The sequence below is a fragment of the Podarcis cretensis genome (assembly GCF_951804945.1).
Source record: "Podarcis cretensis genome assembly, chromosome: 17".
Lineage (NCBI taxonomy): Eukaryota > Metazoa > Chordata > Lepidosauria > Squamata > Lacertidae > Podarcis > Podarcis cretensis.
In genome coordinates this window covers 7,043,809-7,067,726 of record NC_137187.1, presented here as the reverse complement: position 1 = coordinate 7,067,726, position 23,918 = coordinate 7,043,809, and the positions used below count along the sequence as shown (strand labels likewise).

Sequence of the window (23,918 nt, the reverse complement as noted above, 5' to 3'; positions counted from 1 at the left end):
AATTACAGTAATACCGCATCACACATTCACAATTGAAAGATTCCTATGAATCTCTGGACTTCCCACCTTTTCTTCCATGGGTTCTGTTGTTAAACTTTTTTTACTGCATCTTTTCCAGTAATCTATATTTCTTTATAACTCCATAGTTCTGGTTCCATTACAAGTGTTATCGCAATCCTGCTAGTGTTTTCAACTGCTTACAGTAGTCTCCTACCAAATATGGAGTCAAGTTGTACCAAAATGGAGGACTAATGACTCTACGAAAATCCACATCCCTGTTTAGCTTTGCATGGGCATAGGACGTTTTTAGTGAAAATCAGGACTTCCCAAATGGGTTGTTGAGGCTAATTTTCAAACGTACTGATACCCAGAGCAAGGGCATGAGGTCAACCAGGCATACTAGGGGGTGAGCTAGAATGAAACATGGCAGATTACGAGTGGAAGAGCTTGGCAGACTCTGGAGTTTGCTGGTCACCTGCGATAACTGGTTTTACTGGTCAGTTCAAGAAAACATTTGTTAATTTGCAACCCTGCCACCATTCAGCTGACGCCTTTGCCTGAATTCTCATTACTAGCTTTTACTTTTAATGTAGGAGCAGTGGGTAATGGTATATTCTATTCCCCCGCCCACCCTGGAATATAACAAATAAACAGACCCTACATTATCCTGGTTATCCGCGAGGGAATCTGCCTCTGAAAGCTAGGTTTCTGCTCTTGAACTTTCATACCGGCAATTTTTAGCCAGAAGGCATTTAGAGTAGAAAGGGTAGGAAGGTAGCCACCCCCTCCCCACACGTCCATTCCTTCTAAAGCTCTTCTTCATAAATAAATGCATCTTAAATAATCCAATAAGTAAACACCACCACTGAAATGTAAGCAGATTTACTGAAAGTTCCTGCCGGTTTGTTGGCAGAGTTGGAAGATACGATAGCCCAGAAAGAAATCAATAAGCACTCGGGTCTTAAGGAAGAAAAGAAAAGAAACTTGGCAAAGCTTAAAACTGTTTAATTATTTTGATGAGAGTGAGAAAGAAAGAGGGAGCAAGGGAGGGAGGGAGCTTTTGGTGGAACCTGCTGCATCAGCGAAATTTCCTTTTTAAGTGTGCGACAGGCACCGCCGTGCAGCGGACAGGACATTTTGCAATGCACAACGCGGGTGGGAGGGGGTGGGAAAAAGCACAGGAGGGGAGGAAGAACGATGTGGCCTCCCTTGGGTGCAGGCGGATCTGAACAGCGGGGTCTGCATCTCAAAGGTATCTCCGGACTGTCACTATTCTGTAAGAGCGATTTGACTGCAGACCGGAACTCCAAGTCTGAACAATTCAAGTGTTCTTCTTGCCGCAGTGCAACAAATCCACTATAAAAACAAAAAGAAGACATTTTGCAGTCGGGAAAGTGATGGGAAATGCATCAAAAAGTGTGGGATGAATGAATGATTAATGGGGAAATGTGTTTTTTTAAAAACACCTCCTGAATGCAGGATGAATACTCATTGACCTATAAGCATATCAGATCAAATGCTCCATTGTCTGGCTTCGGGGAATTGCCCCCCCCCCATGGCAGTCGATAAGAGATCAAACAAAAGGAACGCCTTACCAGTTAGAATCCTTAATAACCACAGCGAGAGAACAAAGAACACATCTCCTAGAAATGGCAGTGCTCCCAATTAAGGGACACTCCCCCCTCTGTCCCTATTAATCTACGTCACTCTTGTAATCTGAGCTTGTACCCTCTGTGCTTTCTGTTCTGACACTTTCTGAGCTCTCCCTGACTTTGGAGAAGGGGGTTGGATGCTGTCCAGAGACTGTGAATCTGTTTAACCCTCTCTCTTACAGTGCTTCTTCTCCTAGCTGTTCCCCGTCCAGTATTTCCCAGCTTCTGCCTTTGGAACTATGCCCCTCTGCAAACCACTGTTCCAAATCTATAGTGTCCTCCTACTCCTGGGAAGATTCAGGAGCCGGAGCAGGGGGAGGGGGAGGCTATCACCATTCCTTCTCAGTGTAGGCCTCCACAGCATGGTCCTGGACATCCATAGAGACCTGACATAGTCTAACCAGCATGTAAGCTTGGCACAAGCAAATCAGGATGAATGCTGAATATGGGTGTCTGGAGGAGCCTACAAGTTTATAGGTCCTGTTCCTCAACACATGTGTGTGTGCATCTCTCAGTGCTGACACTTCTCCATCCACTCAACCCCTTGAAAATGACGTCTTATAAGAACAGGGCAGCTGTTTACCAGCTCCATCTGGTACGTAGGCTGAGACCCTATCTGCCTGCAGACTGTCTCGCCAGAGTGGTACATGCTCTGGTTATCTCCCGCTTGGACTACTGCAACGCGCTCTACGTGGGGCTACCTTTGAAGGTGACCCAGAAACTACAACTAATCCAGAATGCGGCAGCTAGACTGGTGACTGGGAGCGGCCGCCGAGACCATATAACACCGGTCTTGAAAGACCTACATTGGCTCCCAGTACGTTTCCGAGCACAATTCAAAGTTGGTGCTGACCTTTAAAGCCCTAAATGGCCTCGGTCCAGTATACCTGAAGGAGCGTCTCCTCCCCCATCATTCTGCCCGGACACTGAGGTCCAGCTCCGAGGGCCTTCTGGCGGTTCCCTCACTGCGAGAGGTCAAGTTACAGGGAACCAGGCAGAGGGCCTTCTTGGTAGTGGCGCCCACCCTGTGGAATGCCCTCCCATCAGATGTCAAAGCAATAAACAACTACCTGACATTCAGAAGACATCTGAAGGCAGCCCTGTTCAGGGAAGTTTTTAATATGTGACATTTTAGTGTATTTTTCATCCTTGTTGGAAGCCGCCCAGAGTGGCTGGGGAAACCCAGCCAGATGGGCGGGGTACAAATAATAAATTATTATTATTATTATTATTATTATTATTATTATTATTATTATAACACAAGAATTACTGTGCTGGGTCAGGCAATGGCATCCAATTCCCACCATCTGATGCCTAGGGAAATCCCACACGGAGTAGCTGAGTGCAACAGCAGCCCTCTCCCCTCTTCTGATTCCTCTGATGGTCCAGGTAGAGCATGGCTGTTGTGGCCCTGCTCAGTGCCCACTGTGGGGAAACTGGTCAAACTGCCCTAAAACCACCTTTGCAGTGGCCCTCCTCCTAGTGGGGCAGCATTTTCAGTTTTGCTTAGAGCAGCAAAACGTCCTGGGCAACAGAGCATCTTCCAAATACAGTGGATGCTCGGGTTGCGAACGTGATCCGTGTGGGATGCACGTTCGCAACCCGCAGTGTTCGCAACCTGCAGCGGCGTGTTGTGATTCGGCGCTTCTGCACATGCGCAAAGCATGATTTAGCACTTCTGTGCATGCGTCACCGCCAAAACCCAGAAGTAACCCATTCCGGTACTTCCGGGTTTTGGCGGGTCTGTAACCCGAAAAAACGCAACCTGAAGCGTCCGTAAGCCAAGGTATGACTGTACGGCCACATCCATCATGCCAGACTTTCTACTTCATTCCAGACTGGCATGGCTGGGCATCTATTTCTGCTGCATTCCTGAATGATTTGGGGAGCTTGCTCACGTGAGAAAAGCCATCTGCCTCGGATGCCCATCTGCAGAGGCGAGCCTGGGTTGCATAATGAGATTCAAAATACCAGAAAAGAAGAGAGCATTTTTTAGGCAGAAGTCAAACGGCTACAGAAATTTCCCCGAGTAGCTGCTGTCTCCTGCTTGTTCTTTGCACTGTGTTTTGAACAATGTGCCAAATGATATGATGGGTGATCTTGGGGCATTTGGGCATGCTACAGTGCATTCCCCCAAGACTAATGGCTGCTGTGTTGCTGGCTTTAATTCTATATATATGAGATTGTCTATTCGTGTTAGGCAGGCTTACTCTTAGTGGCTATATTTCTTGGCATCCAAAATCATGGCCCGATTTCCTAGGAAGTAAAGGGATTGGGGGTGCCATTAAAAGGCTGCTACAGATCGCCAGTTACTATTCTTGTTGTTTGTGCTCTCTGCTTCCCCAAGTAGCAGACATTTCCAGGGCAGGTTTTCAAGGTCAAGTGCCTTGTGGGGACAGATTATCGGAGACCTACAGTATTTTAAAAGTCATATTTGATTACCTACAAAAACGCAGGTTGAGCGGCCCAGAAGGTGGAAGGAGGAGGCAGGCACAGAGACAGGTTTTGCTAGTGCTAAACCACCAAAATCTCACCACCACCTCAAAAGCTACTACAGTGGTACCTCGGGTTAAGTACTCAATTCGTTCCGGAGGTCCGTACTTAACCTGAAACTGTTCTTAACCTGAAGCACCACTTTAGCTAATGGGGCCTCCTGCTGCCTCCGCGCCACCAGAGCACACTTTCTGTTCTCATCCTGAAGCAAAGTTCTTAACCTGAAGCACTATTTCTGGGTTAGCAGAGTCTGTAACCTGAGGCATATGTAACCTGAAGTGTATGTAACCTGAGGTATCACTGTACATGATCTTGTGGATCCCCAATGCTTCATCTTTCCAGTTGTCTCCAAAACTCGCTGATTCTTTCTACTCGTTGTTCCCTTCTCAGCTCCTCTTAAAATCAAAGAATCATATAATTGTAGAGTTGGAAGGGACCCTGAGGGTTATCTAGTCCAACCCCCTACAATGCAGGAATCTCAGCTAAAGCATCCCTGACAGATGGCCATCCAACCTCTGCTTAAAAGCCACCCAGGAAATAGAGTCCATCACCTTCCAAGGGAGTCTGTTCCACAGCTCTTAGAGTCAGAAAGTTCTTCCTGATTTTGAGTTGGAATCTCCTTTATTGTAACTTGAAGACGTTGGTTCAAGTCCTATCTTCCAGAGCAGGAGAAAGCAAGCTAGCTCCATCTTCCATGTGACAGCCCTTGAGATATTTGAAGATGGCTATCATATCTCCTCTCAGTCTTCTCTTTCCCAGGCTAAACATATCCAGCTCCTCCAACCATTCCTCATAAAACTTGGTTTCCAGACCCTTGATCATCTTAGTTGCCTCCCTCTGCACACATCACAGCTCCATGTAAAGTTGCCTTGTCCTTGCCAAAGGTGACCACTGGTGCTTCTGGGCCAGCCCACCCATGAGGCAAGGTGAGGCAAGTGCCTCAGGTGGCAGGATCCATGGCAGCAGCAGATCCCAATGTTGATCATCCTTCCCTCCTTGTTCCTGATGTAGATCGCCCCTCATCCCTGCTTCTCTAGAGCCATTTTGGGGTCCGCAACAGGTGCCAAAATTTCTTGGGCTGGCCCTGTCTAGAGACCAAGATTGTTTAGACCCATAGCTGAGAGCTGCCAAGAATATAAAAGGCAGAATCTTGCCTTGAAACCATGAACAGCATTGCTGTTAGACCTCCAGGTAAGATCTTTGCTGTGTGTTCTGACAGCTTACCTGGAAAATTAAGATCCCTTGAGTGGTTGGTGTGGTGGCTGAGGGAAGCATTCTGGTCCCTTCTTTAAAGAGTCTGAACCCTTGCCAGCTTGCAGACATAGAATCCTCTTCCCTGGCTGTCCTGCAGAATGATCTTCCTTGAGGTCTGCATCATCTCTGGACACAGTTCTGACAACCTGAATAAAGGGTGCATCTGTCTTGATGCAACTAATCATTACACTGGTCTGGATTTATTCCCTATCACCTCCTATACCACAGAAATGGGGACCCTGTGGTCTTCCAGAAGTTGGGCTCCAACTCCCATAATCCCTTTGGCTTTGTTGGCATGGGATGATGGGCAGTTGAGAGTCCAGCCATGTTTGGAGAGCCACACTTTCCCCACCCTGGTCTTATTTACCTCCCAACTCTCTTCCCAGCTCGAAAGCAAACCAATTTATCTACAAGGAATCGGAAACTCGCCCTTCCTTGGTTGAGATCCTGATGGAGCCAGCTGTCATGATGCCACTCTAACCATTTTGAGATCCAGAGGATTTTCCTCCCTGGCAGCCTTTCCAGTACAGTGGTACCTCAGGTTAAGTACTTAATTCGTTCCGGAGGTCCGTTCTTAACCTGAAACTGTTCTTAACCTGAAGCACTATTTCTGGGTTAGCGGAGTCTATAACCTGAAGCGTATGTAACCTGAAGCACATGTAACCCGAGGTACCACTGTATACAAATGTGTCCGACAAAATTACTGGAGTGATTCCGCCTCCCCAGAATATGAGGAATTTTTGAAAGTCAGTTGGGAACGAGCTCATCTGAGTTTAAGTCTTTGTCTCAGACTCAGCTGCAGATCTAATTAAACGATGTTGGCTTGTTGTTAGTTGCTCATTTATCTGATCAGATTGCCCAGAGGCTTCATTCCCTTCTTTCTGTAAGATCTCCCAAGCCTTTGATTAAAAGACAGAAGACAAAATGGCGCCCCTCCCCCTTTCCCATTCATTCTTCACTTTGATGGAGCTTTCTCATTTACCTGCCCTGAGCTTTAAGGGAGGGATGGAGCAGACAGTTCAGAGGAGCAAGGAGCTCTGCCTCCCTGGTTATTATCTTCCAAACCAAGCTCATCCTCCCCACCGCCCCACACATTGCTGCATGGATTGTAACCACGTGGTCCAAGCTGCAAGCTCATACCTTGAAATAAGCTCTGTGCGATGGAGCCCTTCATCCAGAACTAAGACTCTGTGATGGGCAGTGGCGAGATGGAGGTAGAGAGGCCTGAGTAGAGCTGGAATGGAGTGAGAAAGAGGGGGTCAGGCCTGAGCGATGCTGTCATACGGAGCCGAAACAAATTTGCTTCCTGAACTCCTGCGACTGTCCTCCCCACCCCCAATCTGGATGTGCACATATTCGCCGTTCATCATCAGCATTCGACACGGAAATATGCTGCAATCCCAGTCATTTGACACTATCTGACAGCTGGCATGCAGCAGCTGTCAGCGCTGAGCATTATCAGATAGGTAGCAGTTAGCATCTGAATGTATATATATATATATGGACACCACACTGTCTAGCCCTGGGTTAGGCGCATGTGCACTGCTTCTCTCCTTTCGAAAATAGCTTTGTAAGATGTGTGTGTGTAAATTAGGTTTGAGTCATGGGGGGGGGGAGTTGCAGCTGACACATGATAGCTGCCAGGATCTGACACCTGACTCTAGCAGCAGTGAACATTTGACAATATCAGGCTGATGATGTAACCCATGCACCAACTCTCTACTGGGCACATGCAGCAATGTTGTTAAAGGAAGATACACCACTAGGTAAAAAGGTAAAGGACCCCTGGATGGTTAAGTCAAGTCAAAGGTGACTATGGGGTTGTGGTGCTCATCTCGCTTTCAGGCCGAGGGAGCCGGTGTTTGTCCACAGACAGCTTTCTGGGTCATGGCCAGCATGACTAAACCGCTTCTGGTGCAACAGAACACTATGACGGAAGCCAGAGCTCATGGAAAATCCGTTTACCTTCCCGCCGCAGTGGTACCTATTTATCTACTTGCACTTGTATGCTTTCATTTTTTTTTTTAAAAAAGATTTTTATTAAAATTTTAAAGGTTACATAAGTAATAAAAAAAATAACAGCAGGAAAACACCCAATTAAACCAAAAAAGAAAGCAAAACATAAAAACAAGTCACATCAAAGAAAAAAGATAAAAAATGGAAAACAGACAAGAAAGAAAAAAAGATGCATAGAATCAAAAAAAAAAAAAAAAGAACAAATCAAACCTTTACATAACTTTCTTTCTTTAGCTTATTTCCTTGACCTCCTCACACCTCCCCTCTTTGTATTTTGGTTCAGTTAGATATTTCAGCAAATCCTTCATCTTTGTTTTTATCCTAATAATTTATCTTAATATATTGTAATTTAACATTCTCTTCTTTCACCAATTAATCATCCATTTTTACTTTATTTAATCTTATTTCTCATTGAAACTAATATATTGAACTTAATCTCTTAAGACATTTCCCCTAGGGTCATAAAAATTTCATTCCTCGATTTTTCCATTTCTCATTATTATTATTTTTTAATCTCCATATATACACTTTAAATTCCCAGTTTCCTTCCACCATCTCCCCTCCCCGGTCCCGGCCCCTGTTCCATCAACCTCCCAGCGTCCATCAACCTGGAGATCTTATATCCGAGGCTCTTAACTCTTCTTCATTTTCCTTCTGCCGATCTTCTTGATAATCTTTGGAGCTAAAAAGCAGATCTCGGGGGAGCTCCAACCCAACGATGCTTATATTCCTTCTTGACAGGTCTGCCAGATTTCCATAATTAAAGCTAGGGCCCATAAAGTATTCCAAACCTTGTTTCACAATTCTTCCAAGTCCAAAGGCCCCCGAAGCTCCAATCTCCTCCTGGCTCAAATTCATATTCCAAAAGTCATTTGAACCCTGCATAAAGGGATCTCTCCACCTTTCCTTTTCCAGATCAGGCCAGGCACCCATCTTCAAAAACTGGCTTCTCCTAATTACAGTCATATAAGGCCTCAGGTTGTAATCCTCCATTTGCCTCTTTAGGGTTAAGGCTCCCCCTTGTTTTGCTTTATGTTCAACAACAGCAACTTTCTCCTTCTCTAATTCATCAATTTGTTCAGTTAAGAAAGATTCTTGTGCCGGGTTCTTGTCGACTTCTATGCTGATGCCCGCTTTTATTCCCAATATATCAATATTAGTAGCCATGACATCTATCTGTTTATGCAGCTTTCCCAGCAGATAGATTGTCCTATTCAGAACAGACGCTACTTCTTCCTTTGTCGACATTCTTAAGATGTTCATGGTCAGAACTAGTTTCTCACAGTCTTTATCTTAAGACCAATTTCCCAGCTGCACACTTGTAACAATGTCCCAAAACTCCCTCTAGAGGGAAGCAGTCTCAATTTGTATCAGTCCTTTCCAGCACAATTCCAAAAGTAAATTAGTAACAGTTTCCAGTTACTTTTTCTTCTTTTTAAGTGCAGAAGCAGACAATAGAAACAATGTCTTTCTTTTAAAGCCAGCTGTCAAATTAAAGCCAGCTGTCAAATTAAAGCTAGCTGTCAAAATAAAGCTAGCTGTCAAATTTGTCCTGTTTACCGTCGATGGACTTTTTGCAAACTGTTCCCAGGTTCAGAGACGTGATGCTTCAATTTTTAATTTTCCACCTTCTCCTGCAAGTTCACTTGGTCAAAATTAATAGTTTCAATCAGTGGAGTTTTAATCCTTTACATAAGACTTTCCAAAACCTTAGTTAATAACTACTTTGCTTCAGTCTATTTACAGAAAGGGAAGGTGGACTTCCAGTTTAAACCTACCCCGTTCGGTGCCAAATTAAATTATTTAAAAGCTCAATTTCCCGTTCTACTCACGGGTTGTTGTTTAAAATCCAGTTGTCCACAGGAAAAAAGTCAGCGCTCTCCAACAGCAGCAATGCGGCTTCGCTCCGTGAAATAAGCGGTCGATTCAAAGCACCGCGCTTCTCACCCCATGTCGCTCCGGCTTCCCGATACCGGGTCTCCCCGTGAGTAGGGGGCGCTGAAGGTGCCAGCCAAATCCCAGGTTCACAGACTTCTTCCGTCTGTGATTTCTAAGGGTCTCCGCCGTTGCCGTGGTGGTCAGACCCTGTTTTTCACGGAGCCGGTTCCTCCCGATCGGAGGAGCTCCGCCATTGCCGGAGGCACTAACCCGGAAGTCTCGCACTTGTATGCTTTCAAACTACTAGGTTAGCAGGAGCTGGGACAGAGCAATGGGAACTCACCCCATTGCAGGGATTTGAACCGCTGACCTTCAGATCAGCAAGCCCAAGAGGCTCAGTGGTTTAGACCATAGCGCCACCCGGATCCTCTAACATGCAGTACTAATATGCCACTAACAAGCAGAAGCAATTTGTATTTGACAATGTCTAAGTTATTGCCGACCTGCAACAGAACTGAATACTCTTTATACAGCCTTCCCAACCTCTGGGTGTTTCTACAGCTCCCATCAGCCTCCGTTGGCATGGCCAATAGTCGGGAATCATGGGAGTTGTAGTCAAAAACACCTGGAGGGTACAAAGCTGGGGAAGGCTGCTTAGTGATGAAGCCATCTCATTTCTTCCATTTCTGCTTCCGGCGGGTGTGTTTCTCAAGCATCCCTTCATTTTTTTGTCTTTTGTCAAAGGCCTGAAAACCTGGAATACACTAAGAGCTGCATACGTGCCAAACATCTGAAGCACACCCACCGCAAGAATCTTGGGAACTGTAATTTGTTAAGGGTGCTGGGAGTTGTAGCTCTGTGAGGGGCAGCGGGTGGCACTGTGGTCTAAACCACAGAGCCTCTTGGGCTTGCCAATCAGAAGGTTGGCAGTTCAAATCCCTATGATGGGGTGAGCTCCCGTTGCTCTGTTCCAGCTCCTGCCAACCTAGCAGTTCGAAAGCACCAGTGCAAGTAGATAAATAGGTACCACTGCGGCGGGAAGGTAAACGGATTTTCCATGAGCTCTGGTGTCAGGGAACTGCCAAAACCACTAGCGAGATTCTGGGAGGAAGAATTTGGAACCACAGACGACGAAGAGGACTTTGTGGGTTTTCCCGCCTCCGAAGAGGAGGGAGGGGAGGAGTCCGAGGGAGAAGTATCAGACTGGGAGGCCCACCCCGCGGGAAGAGATTGGAGTGGGTGGGAAGCGGGTTTTGAATCCTCAGAGGATGGCGACAGCTCCTTCAGGGGATTCCCCGCATCGTCGGCTGAGGAAAGGGACGAAGTTGGATCAGAAGGTCGGGCCGGGGGTGGAGGGGGTCCTGGGGGGGAGGTGGATGTCAGGGAACTGCCATCAGAGCCAGAGGCGGAGGGAAGGCTCCAGAGCGATGCTGGAGAGGGTCCCAGCAGGGAGAGAGGCAGCCCATCTGTTGGGGAAGGAAATCAACGTAACACCAGGAGAGAAGGGGGGCAGATGGGGGAATCGGAGAAAGGCTCCAGGACTCTTCACCGGAGACTAGTGGGGAGAGCACGGGTACTCCGCTGCCCACACCCTCCCTGCGCAGAAGACTTCCGCGCAGGGAGAGTAGGAGGAGACTTGGCGTCAAAGAACTTTTTTGCTGGAAGAAGTTTTAAGAAACGCCCACTGACGGATTCTGCCAGCGACTGAGACAGCCACGAAGTGAAGGGCTGTCCAGACAGAAAAGGTTCAACCAGGCAACCAAGCCAAGAGTGGCGGCAACTTACGCATGAGCAACCCCTAGAACCATTACATCTGGCTTCCGTCATAGTGTTCTGTTGCACCAGAAGCGGTTTAGTCATGCTGGCCATGACCCGCTACGGCGGGAAGGTAAACGGTGTTTCTGTGTGCTCTGGTTTCCGTCACAGTGTCCCGTTGCACCAGAAGCGGTCTAGTCCTGCTGGCCACGTGACCCGGAAAACTGTCTGTGGACAAACACCGCTCCCTCGGCCTGAAAGCAAAATGAATGCCGCAACCTCATAGTCGCCTTTGGTCTGGACTTACTGTAGCTGTCCAGGAGTCCTTTGCTCTTACCTTTTTACAGTTCCCAGTATTCTACACAGCGGTGTGTGTGCTTTAAATGTCCTGTAAATGTATGGTGTGTCCACAGCTGAGATCAGAGTTAAACGACAGCCTGCAAAAGCTGTTTTTTAAGTCTACTCTGGGGGAACTGACCAGGTCAGTATTGACAGATCCAGGGGCCTCAGCAGCCAGTGCCGAATTTAAGGCAGTGTGGATGGTTCCCCTGCATGAGCATGAGCTGAGGGAGTGCATCATCAGAATAATCAGGGCTTTTTTCAGCTGGAACTCACTGGAACTCAGTGCTGGGACATCTCACTTGGGCGCCATTGCCATTATAAGAGAACAAGGGAGGCTTTCATGGTGAGTTCTGGCACTATATTTTCTAGAAATACAGCACAAAAAAGGCTAAGAATTATAAACCTGTATTTATAAAGATTGGTGGGGGGGGGGGAATTTGTTCTCATTCAGGGCGCCATATTACCAAAGTCCATCCCTGTTCAGTGGGACTTTTTTCTTCTTCATCATCATCACTTTTAATTTGTATACCGTCTTTCTATCTTACAATACCCAGGGCGGTTTACAAGTTCAAGAAACAAAGAATGTACACCGTATAACAATCTAATGCAATACAACAATGTGATAATAAAACATAATTTTAAAATAAGCAACCTACATCAAATAAAGCAACATTCAACAATAGTATAGAATAGTATTAAATATCAGCATATAAAAATTAAACAGAAATCCACTCTTAAGAATTACAATAAATAATTTCTAAACTACAATCCATAAACGAACAGCAAGCCACAGTGCATAAAATAATAAAATACAAATTGGGAGGCAGAGACTGGAGGGTGGGGCAAGGCAGGTGGAAAGTTTCCAATGGGTCGAGCCCTTTCTCTGCCCAGTTTGGAGGACGAATCTACCTTTCCAAAGCCAGCCCCGGCCGTCTGCGAAGGACAGATTGTATTAACAGCAAGATCCCCATCCCAGGCCCTGCAAGCAGATTGCTGTTTGCCTCTTCATAAATTAGCTTTTATCAAAGGTGTCAGGATTTAAGTGAATTACCGTGCCTTTCAACAAATTACACGAGCCCCCCCCCCCCGTACTCCTCCTTATCTTGAATTGCTCTTGATAATGGCATCAACTGGACTGTTTCTCTCTGCCCAAATTGATGCGCGCCTCAGACATTCAATTAAATGCTGAGCCATAGATTGCATTATGTAAAGGTTAGATGGGTCTCTGTTTGCAAACGAAAAGACATGAACCCTGCTCACCTTTGAATTGAGGAGGTCAACATGCCATTCATCCCCTACTGAAAGCTGCGCTCAGCCCAACGCCAGTCGCTGCTGTTTAAAGGCTTCTTGGAGACAAAGAGTCAATGACCTTTGCGGGGAAAGTTTTCATGAGACCTGGAAAAGTTACATTTGATTTACACTGAACCAGCAATTGCCAGTGGGCTTAAACAAACAAAGCTGATTTGAAGCAGGAGGTCACTTGGAGGAGGCTTGGAGGGCAAAGGTTGCAAGTAGCCCAGATTCTTTTGCTCCCGCCCTTCTTGTTCCCTTTCAGCTTCTGGCTTTGTGAATTTGGCATCTTGCAGATCTGTGTGCTCCCTCTTCCTGTCCTGCTGGCTGGGATTTTCCAGGCCTCTGCGAAGCTGCATGTTAGATGCTCAAACAGGTAAGGGATTTTGTGGCAGTGATGAAGCCCCAGGCAACAGCTGGATGGGCAGTGATGATGTCACAAAAGCTGGGGGGATGATGTCACAGTGAATCTGAGCAGCAGAGGAGAGCTTAGGAGTTGCTCCCAGAAATGAAACATACCCCCCAACATTTCTCCATGAAAATAGGGACATCCTATTCAACAGCAGCAGCAGCAGCAATAATAATATTTATACCCCACCAATCTGACTGAGTTGTCTCTACCACTCTGGGTGGCTTCCAACATATTTAGAAACATGTTGCTGTTGTTGTTTAGTCGTTTAGTCGTGTCCGACTCTTCGTGACCCCCTGGACCAGAGCACGCCAGGCACTCCTGTCTTCCACCGCCTCCCGCAGTTTGGACAAACTCATGCTGGTAGCTTCAAGAACACTGTCCAGCCATCTCGTTCTCTGTCGTCCCCTTCTCCTTGTGCCCTCCATCTTTCCCAACATCAGGGTCTTTTCCAGGGAGTCTTCTCTTCTCATGAGGTGGCCAAAGTATTGGAGCCTCAGCTTCAGGATCTGTCCTTCCAGTGAGCACTCAGGGCTGATTTCCTTCAGAATGGAGAGGTTTGATCTTCTTGCAGTCCATGGGACTCTCAAGAGTCTCCTCCAGGACCAGAATTCAAAAGCATCAATTCTTCGGCGATCAGCCTTCTTTATGGTCCAGCTCTCACTTCCATACATCACTACTGGGAAAACCATAGCTTTAACATTTAACATAATAAAGCATTAAACATTTTTTTAAAACTTCCCTATATAGGGCTGCCTTCAGATGTCTTCTAAAGGTTTTATACTTATCTCCTTCGCTCAGGGGTTGCCCCAACATTTCTCCGATGAAAATAGGGACGTCCTAAGGAAAAGCGGGACGTTCTGGGATCAAATAAGAAATTGGGACAGCTTCTGTAAATCCAGGACTGTCCCTGGAAAATAGGGATACTTGGAAGGTCTGGATGGAGTAACTGGGACCTAATTAAAGAGAAAGTGAAAATGGATAAGGGGGCGATGAAAAGCATAGCTGACAACTTTTCCCCTTTCTTCCGAGGAAGCCTATTCGGAATAAGGGAATTTCTCTTAAAAAAGGGGAAACGTTGACAGCTATGATGAAACTCTTTCAGAGAAGGCTGGGCCAAGGCAGCAGGAGGCAAAGAAGATGGAGTTGAGGACTCTGTGGCTCTCTAGATTTTGCTGGACCACAGATCCCCTAATCCTTGATCGCTGGCCATGTTGACTGAGGCTGACAGATGCTGCAATCCAGCAACATCTGTCTTGAAGAAAGAGTTCTGCACATGGGCAAGGAAATAAGGAGAGAGATAGAGGAGCTTCGAAGCTGGGGGGAGCTAATATTTCGACCTCTAGATGCTGCTGGATCATCTACTCTGACCATTGGCCGAGATGGACAATCCTGCAGTTTGTTAATGGTGCTGAGCGGGGTAAACTGCAGTTCCAAGGATTCTTTTGGTGTTGTTGTTGTTGTTTATTGAATTTATATACCACCCTATATCCATGGGGTCTCAGTGTTAAATGTATAGTCTTTACCTAGTCCAAGCCTCTTGAGGGCCAGTGTGGTGTTGTGGCGTAGTGGTTAAGAGTGGTAGACTCGTAATCTGGTGAACCGGGTTCGCGTCTCCGCTCCTCCACATGCAGCTGCTGGGTGACCTTGGGCTAGTCACACTTCTCTGAAGTCTCTCAGCCCCACTCACCTCACAGAGTGTTTGTTGTGGGGGAGGAAGGGAAAGGAGAATGTTAGCCGCTTTGAGACTCCTTCGGGTAGTGATAAAGCGGGATATCAAATCCAAACTCTTCTTCTTCTTCTTCTTCTTCTTCTTCTTCTTCTTAAAATATCTCATTCCATAGGGAAAAAAGATGCAGGTGGGGAAAGAGGGGGAAAGTGCATTCTGGTTTCAATTTGCGGACTCTGCGTTCTGGTTTTTATGTGGTCCCAGCTCTGTTGCTTCTCTCCAAAGGTTCTTATGGGTGACCCAAAATTGCCAGATCAGAAGAGTAATTTATTCTGCACACTCTGTCTGTCTCCCTGCTGATGAATTGTTCCCAAATGGAACCTGATTGTCTCAGAGATTTATTCCACCCTGAAAACCCCTTGTGAAAATCTTACAAATAATTCTTGGTGTCTGGTGCCGTGAAAAGTTTGCAGAGAGCATTCAGGTCCGATCGGGTGAGATTTTTGATAGAGCGCTTAAGTCCTACAGGATATTTTTCATCTCTGTTTGGAGGAGACTTAATTACTGTTTTGAAATTTGATGCCAGTGTTTTCGAGGCAATGAGGGATACCGGCCCCTGTTTTGTTTTATTTTGAAAAATGTGAATTATTCATGAACCAGCGGGCTGGCTCCTTTCGCTCACTGTCAGAGCCGCTCCACACTTTACACAGCAGTTCTGTTTGCTGCGGGTACACTGGCATTTCCTGCAAGGAATGAATGACAGACACGTATCCTTAAATTCCCATTAGCCACAATGGAGGTATGGGGTATTAGGGGAGGGGTGGGTGATATATCTGGCAGCCAAAAAGGTAAAGGTAAAGGGACCCCTGACCATTAGGTCCAGTCGTGGCCGACTCTGGGGTTGCAGCGCTCATCTCGCTTTACTGGCCGAGGGAGCCGGCGTACAGCTTCCGGGTTATGTGGCCAGCATGACTAAGCCGCTTCTGGCGAACCAGAGCAGCGCACGGAAACGCCGTTTACCTTCCCGCCAGAGCGGTACCGATTTATCTACTTGCACTTTGATGTGCTTTTGAACTGCTAGGTTGGCAGGAGCTGGGACCGAGCAACGGGAGCTCACCCCGTCATGGGGATTCAAACCGCTGACCTTCTGATCGGCAAGTCCTAGGCTCAGTGGTTTAACCCACAGCACCACCCGTGTCCCTTATCTGGCAGTCAAGCAGATGCCAAGTGTATCGCTCTGCTTTCCTTTGGACGACATCACCGAGGCCAAGAGTGGGGAGTCTTGTTGTCTGGGCAGCCAGGACCTCCACACACACTGCCCAGGCTTGCGTCCCAGAGAGAAGGCACACTCCATTGTCTCTCAAGACAGATGGATGCCAACAAGTGCAGGAGTGCCCCTTCAGATGCCCAAAATGCAGTAATATTGGGGAAGCAATGCAGAACAACTGGAAAAGCAGAATTATATGTGGACACAGTGGCGTAGCGTGGGGGGTGCAGGGGGGGCCGGCCGCATCGGGCGCAACATCTGGGGTTAGGGCAAATCCATGGGTTAGGGGGCGCAAATCCACGGGTTAGGGGGCGCAAATTACTTGCCTTGCCCCGGGTGCTGACAACCCACACTACGCCACTGTGTGGACAGTCCAGTAAAATTCTGGGAGGTTGACTTCACCCTCAGAGGTGCACTCCACTGTCTTTTAATCTCCACGGACTGATAACATTTTAAATTTCTGTTTTCTCCTTTCTGTTTTATTAGTTCATTTTGCTCTCTGATGGATTGCATTGTGCGGATTTTGTGAGCCGCGTGAGTATTGTTTAAAATGGAAAAGTAGGTTAAAAGTACCGTGCTATCAACTGTAGTCAATTAATGGCGCAGTGCTATCTCGTACCTCGGAGAATTGCATAGAACTTAATAGTACACAAAATGGAAATCGTTGGACTGGGCTTCGTATGCTCTTTTTCCGTGAGAAACCCATGCATTTGTCATTAAAAATGAAAACAAAAACCCGCACCCAATTATTGTAAATATCCATCCATTTACTCTTCACCCACTTGCACGGTATTAAAACAAGATTCACATAAATATCCAAGATGCTATGAGTATCGGTGACAATAGGCAAAGGAGAAATAGGGGGCAAAATCCCCCCAATTCCCCTTAAAGGAACTATCACTGGTTATTGGTGAGTTTCTAATAGTAGGGAAATATTGGAGTATAATATGCATTCAGTGAGCCAACAGACCAGTTGTTGTTTAGTCGTGTCTGACTCTTCGTGACTCCATGGACCAGAGCACGCCAGGCCCTCCTGTCTTCCACTGTCCCCCGCAGTTTGGTCAAACTCATGTTTGTAGCTTCGAGAACACTGTCAAACCATCTCGTCCTCTGTCTTCCCTTTCTCCTTGTGCCCTCCATCTTTCCCAACATCAGGGTCTTTTCCAGGGAGTCTTCTCTTCTCATGAGGTGGCCAAAGTATTGGAGCCTCAGCTTCACGATCTGTCCTTCCAGTGAGCACTCAGGACTGATTTCCTTCAGAATGGAGAGGTTGGATCTTCTTGCAGCCCATGGGACTCTCAAGAGTCTCCTCCAGCACCAAAATTCAGACCATAACAGACCAGTAGCAGCTCACTTACTTTGCATCAGAGGTGTTTGTGTGTGTGGGGGGGGGGGTGGCCCCTTGTCAGGATGCTACCAGTGACTCCCAGCTGGGTCCTGAGAGTGCTGAGTTCTCCCAATGTGGTGCCTGCCAGCATGCCCCCCCACCCTCATGCCTTGCCACCGCTACCTGCATGCTGCCAGGCCTGGCCGAGGGGGAGGCGGATGGCGCCACCGGTGCCACCCACCAATAAGGGAGAAAAGCAGGAAAGTGTCCCAGGGTGGAACCCCCCCCCCAGCACATTCCTCCACCCAGCTGCCTAATCTACCAGGAGGTGCAACACTTGCCCCGCACTGGCAAACCATGCTACACTACTGCTTTGTATGCAGAAGGTCCCATGTTCAGTCCCTGGCATCTTCTGGTGGCACTGGCCAGTTCCTAATCTACCAGGGCGCGCAACACTTGCCCCGCACCAGCAAACCATGCTACACCACTGCTTTGTATGCAGAAGGTTCTGTGTTCAATCCCTGGCCTCTTCTGGTGGCACTGGATGAGAGCTCTGCCTGAAACCCTGGAGAGCTGCTGCCACTCACCAGTTCTCTCGCCCCCCCTTCTTTCTTACATTTAGATCTCACCTCTCCTCCAAGGCGCATAGCTGGCATCCTCCCCATTTTATCGTCACAACCACCCTGTGAAGTTGGTTAGGCTGAGAGTGAGTGACTGGTCCAAGGTCACCTAGTGAACTTCATGTCTGAGTGGGGATTTGAACCCTGGTCTCCCAGGTCCCAGTCCAGCACTCTAACCACTGCACCACACTGTCTCTCTGTTGACAATATTGAGAGAGATGGACCAATGGTCTGTCTTGGTGTATGGCAACTTCTTTTGCCCTGAAATTCAGGGCTCCCTGAACAGTTTTATGCAGAAGCAGAAGCTGAGAGACAGTATCTCCCCACCGCTCATTTCCTCACACGTGTCCTAGGCTTTTGCCCTGTCTATTCTGCATTCTTTTAATTTTTTGCCTGATGCTTCCACTAATTATTTTATTATGTTGTGGATCTGTTCCAGGCATTCTGAGCATTCTTGGCAGCAAATTACTGGCGGTGTGAACGTCGTAGCCTCCAGCTCTTAAATTGGCAGGGTGCAAAAATCGGGTTGAGATCTGTGCCTTTAGATGTGTTTTGGCAAAAAAGTAAATAAATGAGAAAGGCTTGCGAGAAGTTCTGTTGGGAGCGTTTAGCCAGAGGTCAGTGGAGCTTCTGACCAAAGTCCACCGAGAGAAAGTAGAGCCAAATGAATGAGAATCTTTTTCTTAAGTGCATTTCCTGCCCCAGCTTCACTCAGTGGCCTAGTATAGGAATGAATTATCAGACTATAAAGTGGCTGTGGCGATTGCTACCCCTCCCAATGCCCTCCCCATGTTGTACTGCAAGTTTAATATTCCTGTGAAATTAGCCATCACAGTTAAAAGGCTTTGGGTTACGCCAGCTATTTGCTGGGAGATTCGCATCGCCTCCCTCTTTGGCCCACGCTGAAGAGTAAATAAACTGACAGAGCTCAGCGCGGTGACTCAGACTTTTATCAAGAATTTAAGGAAATGAAGCAGATTCTAGTGTATGATTAACCTGGTACAGCAAATATCTCATGTCCTTGCCTATAACCTCCAGGCTCCGAGATTGGGTAACTGCACCAGGGCGGATGCAAGGAAGTTAGCAATATTTTGCTGTGACCTCCGTGGCAGCTCTCTGCTTCTCCCTTCCGTCCCAGGCTGCTCCTGTCTCTGCTTGGTGTAGCCTCCACCTGCTCATGTTTCCTGCTACACACACACACACACACACACACACACACACACAAATGGGAGCATTATCTTGCAAACGGCTCCTGAAGATCAGTTTCCCCCCTCTCTGTGTATGATTTGCATGTGCTCACCCACACCCTCCTGTTTCCCTCTGGTCGCAGTATTAATTACCGTATTTTTTGCTCTATAAGACTCACTTTTTCCCTCCTAAAAAGTAAGGGGAAATGTGTGTGTGTCTTATGGAGCGAATGCAGGCTGCGCAGCTATCCCAGGAGCCAGGACAGCAAGAGGGATTGCTGCTTACACTGCGCAGTGATCCCTCTTGCTGTTCTGGCTTCTGAGATTCAGAATATTTTTTTTTCTTGTTTTCCTCCTCTAAAAACTAGGTGCGTCTTGTGGTCTGGTGCGTCTTATAGAGCGAAAAATATGGTATTGTTCTGCCACTGGGCTTCAGCACCAGGAAGCACAGCTTGGTGGAATGTCTTGCCTGAATCACTCGTCCTCCACAACACATTTCTCATTTATGACATGGACACAAATACACAAATATGTATGTACCTGTGTGCACACACACACACCCTTCAAAAATCCTAGGTAGTGTTATTTGAAGAGCAACTGTAATCAACAAATTACGCTAGTAGTACTACAAGACGTTTTGTAAGGAGAAATATACGAAGTGTTACAAAGTAGAAAAAGATAGAGATATTGATTATGAGATTGAAATGTACTAGGGAAAATAAGAAATGCATACTAAGAGATTAGACTGGAAGATTTTCAGACAGGACTGATGGAAGTCAAAAAAATGAATAAGATGTAAAAGTATGTTTAATTACTGTTGGAAGTGATATGTTAAAAAACTAATAAAAATTTATATATATATAAATCCTAGGTAGTGTGCAAGAGCACAAAAGCAAAACTTATTCAACCTCCATCATTATGTCTAACAAATGAGGAAATTGAAGCCTTGTGCTTTGGGCATGGGCGTGGTCCTGCCTATTAATACACGTGTGTGTGTGTGTGTGTGTGTGTGTGTGTGTGTGTGTGTGGTGTTATGTACTGAAGTTCTCCCCCTGGGCCAGCAGGGGGATACTGTAGATAGTTATGCAAATAAAGGATTGAAAGTGATGTTCAGTGATTGGATAGTTTTAGAAAGTTGTTACAGTAACGTTGTACTGGAGCTCTATATAAGCAGGCTGACTGAACCCTTCAGTTCAGTTCTGTCCTGGCCTGTGAATAAACAAGAGCTGTTTGAAGAATCGCTGTGTCGTCTGATATGTTCACCCACAACTTAACATATGGTAAAGGGGTAAAGGATCCCAGATGTTTACGTCCAGTCAAAGGTGACCCTGAATACATAACATTTGACATTGACAGACCACACTCTACCAACTGAGCTACCCAGCTAAAAGAGCTGCTCATAAAGGTAAAGGTAAAGGTACCCCTGCCCGTACGGGCCAGTCTTGACAGATTCTGGGGTTGTGCGCCCATCTCACTTAAGAGGCCAGGGGCCAGCGCTGTCCAGAGACACTTCCGGGTCACGTGGCCAGCGTGACATCGCTGCTCTGGCCAGAGCCAGAGCCAGAGCCAGAGCTGCACACGGAAACGCCGTTTACCTTCCCGCTGGTAAGCGGTCCCTGTTTATCTACTTGCACCCGGAGGTGCTTTCGAACTGCTAGGTTGGCAGGCGCTGGGGCCGAGCAGCGGGAGCGCACCCCGCCGCAGGGATTCGAACCGCCGACCTTTCGATCGGCAAGCCCTAGGCGCTGAGGCTTTAACCCACAGCGCCAAGGGGTAAAGGATCCCAGATGTTTACGTCCAGTCAAAGGTGACCCTGAATACATAACATTTGACATTGACAGACCACACTCTACCAACTGAGCTACCCAGCTAAAAGAGCTGCTCATAGATGGCTACATTTCCGAGGCAGAGCTGAGGCTATGTTGAGATTTGAACCAAAGACTTTCACAGAGATGCTCACTGGGTAGATTTTAGCACTTATTGCTTAGATTCTATGCAAAATACATAGATTCAGTATCTGGTAGAGTTGCAAGAAATGTATTTTCTCTCTCTTTCTTATAGGAATACATCATAACCAACAATTTCTGCCCGAGAACTGATGTCCCTGTGGTGGGACTACTCATGCCTGCAAGTACTGTGCATCAAATTTCTACAGGCTGTTACTCAGTGTCACCTAAAATGGTTTCAACACAGAGCTACCGCTGGGGACATGTGAACCCTGCCACGGAAAGGGCTTGTCACTTGGTGGTTTGCTTGTTAAATCTGTTGTAGAAAGCGGACGTGCCGGGGCCTGTTGGGGAATGTGACAGTGTGGATGTGCCAAGCATTGCAGCTTCACGAGCCTGTAGCTGAGCTGTTGATGTTTCTGCCTTGAAATGAGTAGCTAATAACTCATTTGCTTGGTCTAGCTGACTGCATTCATTGTCTCACCTGTCATTTACAAATGCTGGGGGGAAGATACTGTTTCAGAATCAATAAAAAAGCAGTGAAATGCCCACTAAGTCATGGATATCTATTGAAATTTGGTCCTGGAGATACACTGTGTGCCACCCTCAACTTCCTTTCCAAGTTGAATTTCCTCCTAACTTGCTTTTCCCCATGGCTCCCATTTCCTGTTTCTCTTCACCCCAAGTTTGTGGACCTGTTCTATGCCACTGGGATGCGGGTGAGGCTGTGGTCTAAACCACTGAGTCTCTTGGGCTTCCCGATCAGAAGGTCGGCAGTTTGAATCACTACGATGGAGTGAGCTCCCATTACTCTGTCCCAGCTCCTGCCAACCTAGCAGTTCGAAAGCACACCAGTGCAAGTAGATAAATAGGTACCACTCCGGCAGTAAAGGGTGGTTCCATGCCCTCTGGTTTCTGTCACAGTGTTCCGTTGCACCAGAAGTGGTTTATTCACGCTAGCCACATGACCCGGAAAGCTGTATGTGGACAAATGCCAGCTCCCTCGGCCTGAAAGCGAGGTGAGTGCTGCAACCTCATAGATGCCTTTGACTGGACTTAACCATGCAGGGGTCCTTTACCTTTACTTCTTTTTTTATGCCACTGGGACATCCACCCATTGTTGTTGTTGTTTAGTCGTTGAGTTGTGTCCGACTCTTCGTGACCCCATGGACCAGAGCACGCCAGGCACTCCTGTCTCCCACCGCCTCCCACAGTTTGGTCAAACTCATGCTGGCAGCTTCAAGAACATTGTCCAACCATCTCGTCCTCCATAATCCCCTTCTCCTTGTGCCCTCCATCCTCAGGGTCTTTTCCAGGGAGTCTTCCAGGTGGCCAAAGTATTGGAGCCTCAGCTTCAGGATCTGTCCTTCCAGTGAGCACTCAGGGCTGATTTCCTTCAGAATGGATAGGTTTGATCTTCTTGCAGTCCATGGGACTCGCAAGAGTCTCCTCCAGCAGTATAATTCAAAAGCATCAATTCTTTGGCGATCAGCCTTCTTTATGGTGCAGCTCTCACTTCCATACAGCACTACTGGGGACACCCACCCACCCACCCACTCACCCACCCACCCACCCACCCACAAATGGCTTACTTGATGTCAACCAAAATGGCACTCTTCTGATTGGCGATGCCAGCTCACAACATAGTTTCAAAGCTGAACACTGGAGAGGGAGATTAGAAGGGGCCAAGGTAGGTATTAGCAGTAGGTCCTTTCAAAGCGCTATAGCCCTAACTACTGCCAGAGGATTCTGTGTACTGATTCTGAGCCTGATCCATTAGAGCAGACTTTCTGAACCTCAGCCCTCCAGATGTTTTGAGACTACAGTACCCATCATCCCTGACTACTGGTTCTGCTAGCTAGGGATCATGGGAGTTGTAGGCCAAAAACATCTGGAGGGCCGAGATTGAGGAAGCCTGCATTAGGGGGTGGGGGAGAAATTTGGTTTGCTTTACATCTTAAAGAGAACCAGCTGGATTCACACTTCTCCCCGAAACAGTACCCAAGCCGAAACACAGCTATTCTTCAAAATGTTCACCCTTAATTTTTTTTTGAATGTAGTCTTCCAACTAAACGATGGGTACAAAACTGACCCTTGGGGAAAGTGTGGATTTAAAATGCATCTATCATTAACATACAGAAAACTGGTGCATCAGGGAAAATTAATTGATGAAATGTATGTCAAAGAAAGTGCGCACGGAAATGCTGATGTATTTTTGACTTTTTTTAAAAAAAGTGCAGAAATGTGGCAAACCGGGAAATGATTGAAAAATGAGAAACTGGCACAAATCAAAATTGACATATTCATTCATATTCATTGGTTCATTGACACATTCATTCATCTCTACATCACCTCTGCTTACTGACAGTTACATCCTAGCTTCAGCCCGGTCACTCTTCCCAAGGTCTCCAGGGTCTGGGTTCAATGGGATCTTGACAGGTTCCTAGAGGGGGGGGGACTGACTGCACAATGAGCAGAGTTTGTGTGTTTTGTTCACCTCAGACTATGGAGAAGATGTCCTTGTTCTACTGTTGCATTTTCAGGATAGGAATTATGCTGGCGTTAGAGGGCTGCCTTCAGACATCTTCTGAAGGTTGTATAGTTGGTTATCTTCTTGGCTCGGGTGTCGCATAACGCCAAACCCTCCAACATTTCTCCAATGACAATAAGGAAAACAGGACGCGGGTGGCGCTGTGGGTTAAACCACAGAGCCTAGGACTTGCTGATCAGAAGGTCAGCGGTTCGAATCCCCGCGACGGGGTGAGCTCCCATTGCTCGGTCCCAGCTCCTGCCAACCTAGCAGTTTGAAAGCA

The 23,918-nt window shown here is 47.0% G+C and overlaps 2 long non-coding RNA genes across 3 annotated transcripts in view; one reads left to right on the top strand and one right to left on the bottom strand.

Moving 5' to 3' along the window:
- Positions 1 to 21,791, top strand: part of LOC307206629 — a 39,744-nt gene extending 17,953 nt beyond the window's left edge. Inside the window, exons 1-3 of one of the 2 annotated variants that reach the window (XR_013834435.1) lie at positions 12,959 to 13,056; positions 16,512 to 16,559; positions 21,221 to 21,762. This is a non-coding gene — a long non-coding RNA (uncharacterized lncRNA). Of the gene's footprint in view, positions 1 to 12,958; positions 13,057 to 16,511; positions 16,560 to 21,220 lie in introns of those variants that run through there. The other variant, XR_013834434.1, reaches the window with a different exon arrangement.
- LOC307206591 lies at positions 990 to 12,783 on the bottom strand. The gene is made up of 2 exons (XR_013834394.1): positions 12,651 to 12,783; positions 990 to 1,356 (listed from the first exon to the last, which is right to left on the bottom strand). It is a non-coding gene; the product is annotated as an uncharacterized lncRNA (long non-coding RNA).
- Positions 21,792 to 23,918: the final 2,127 nt, after the last annotated feature.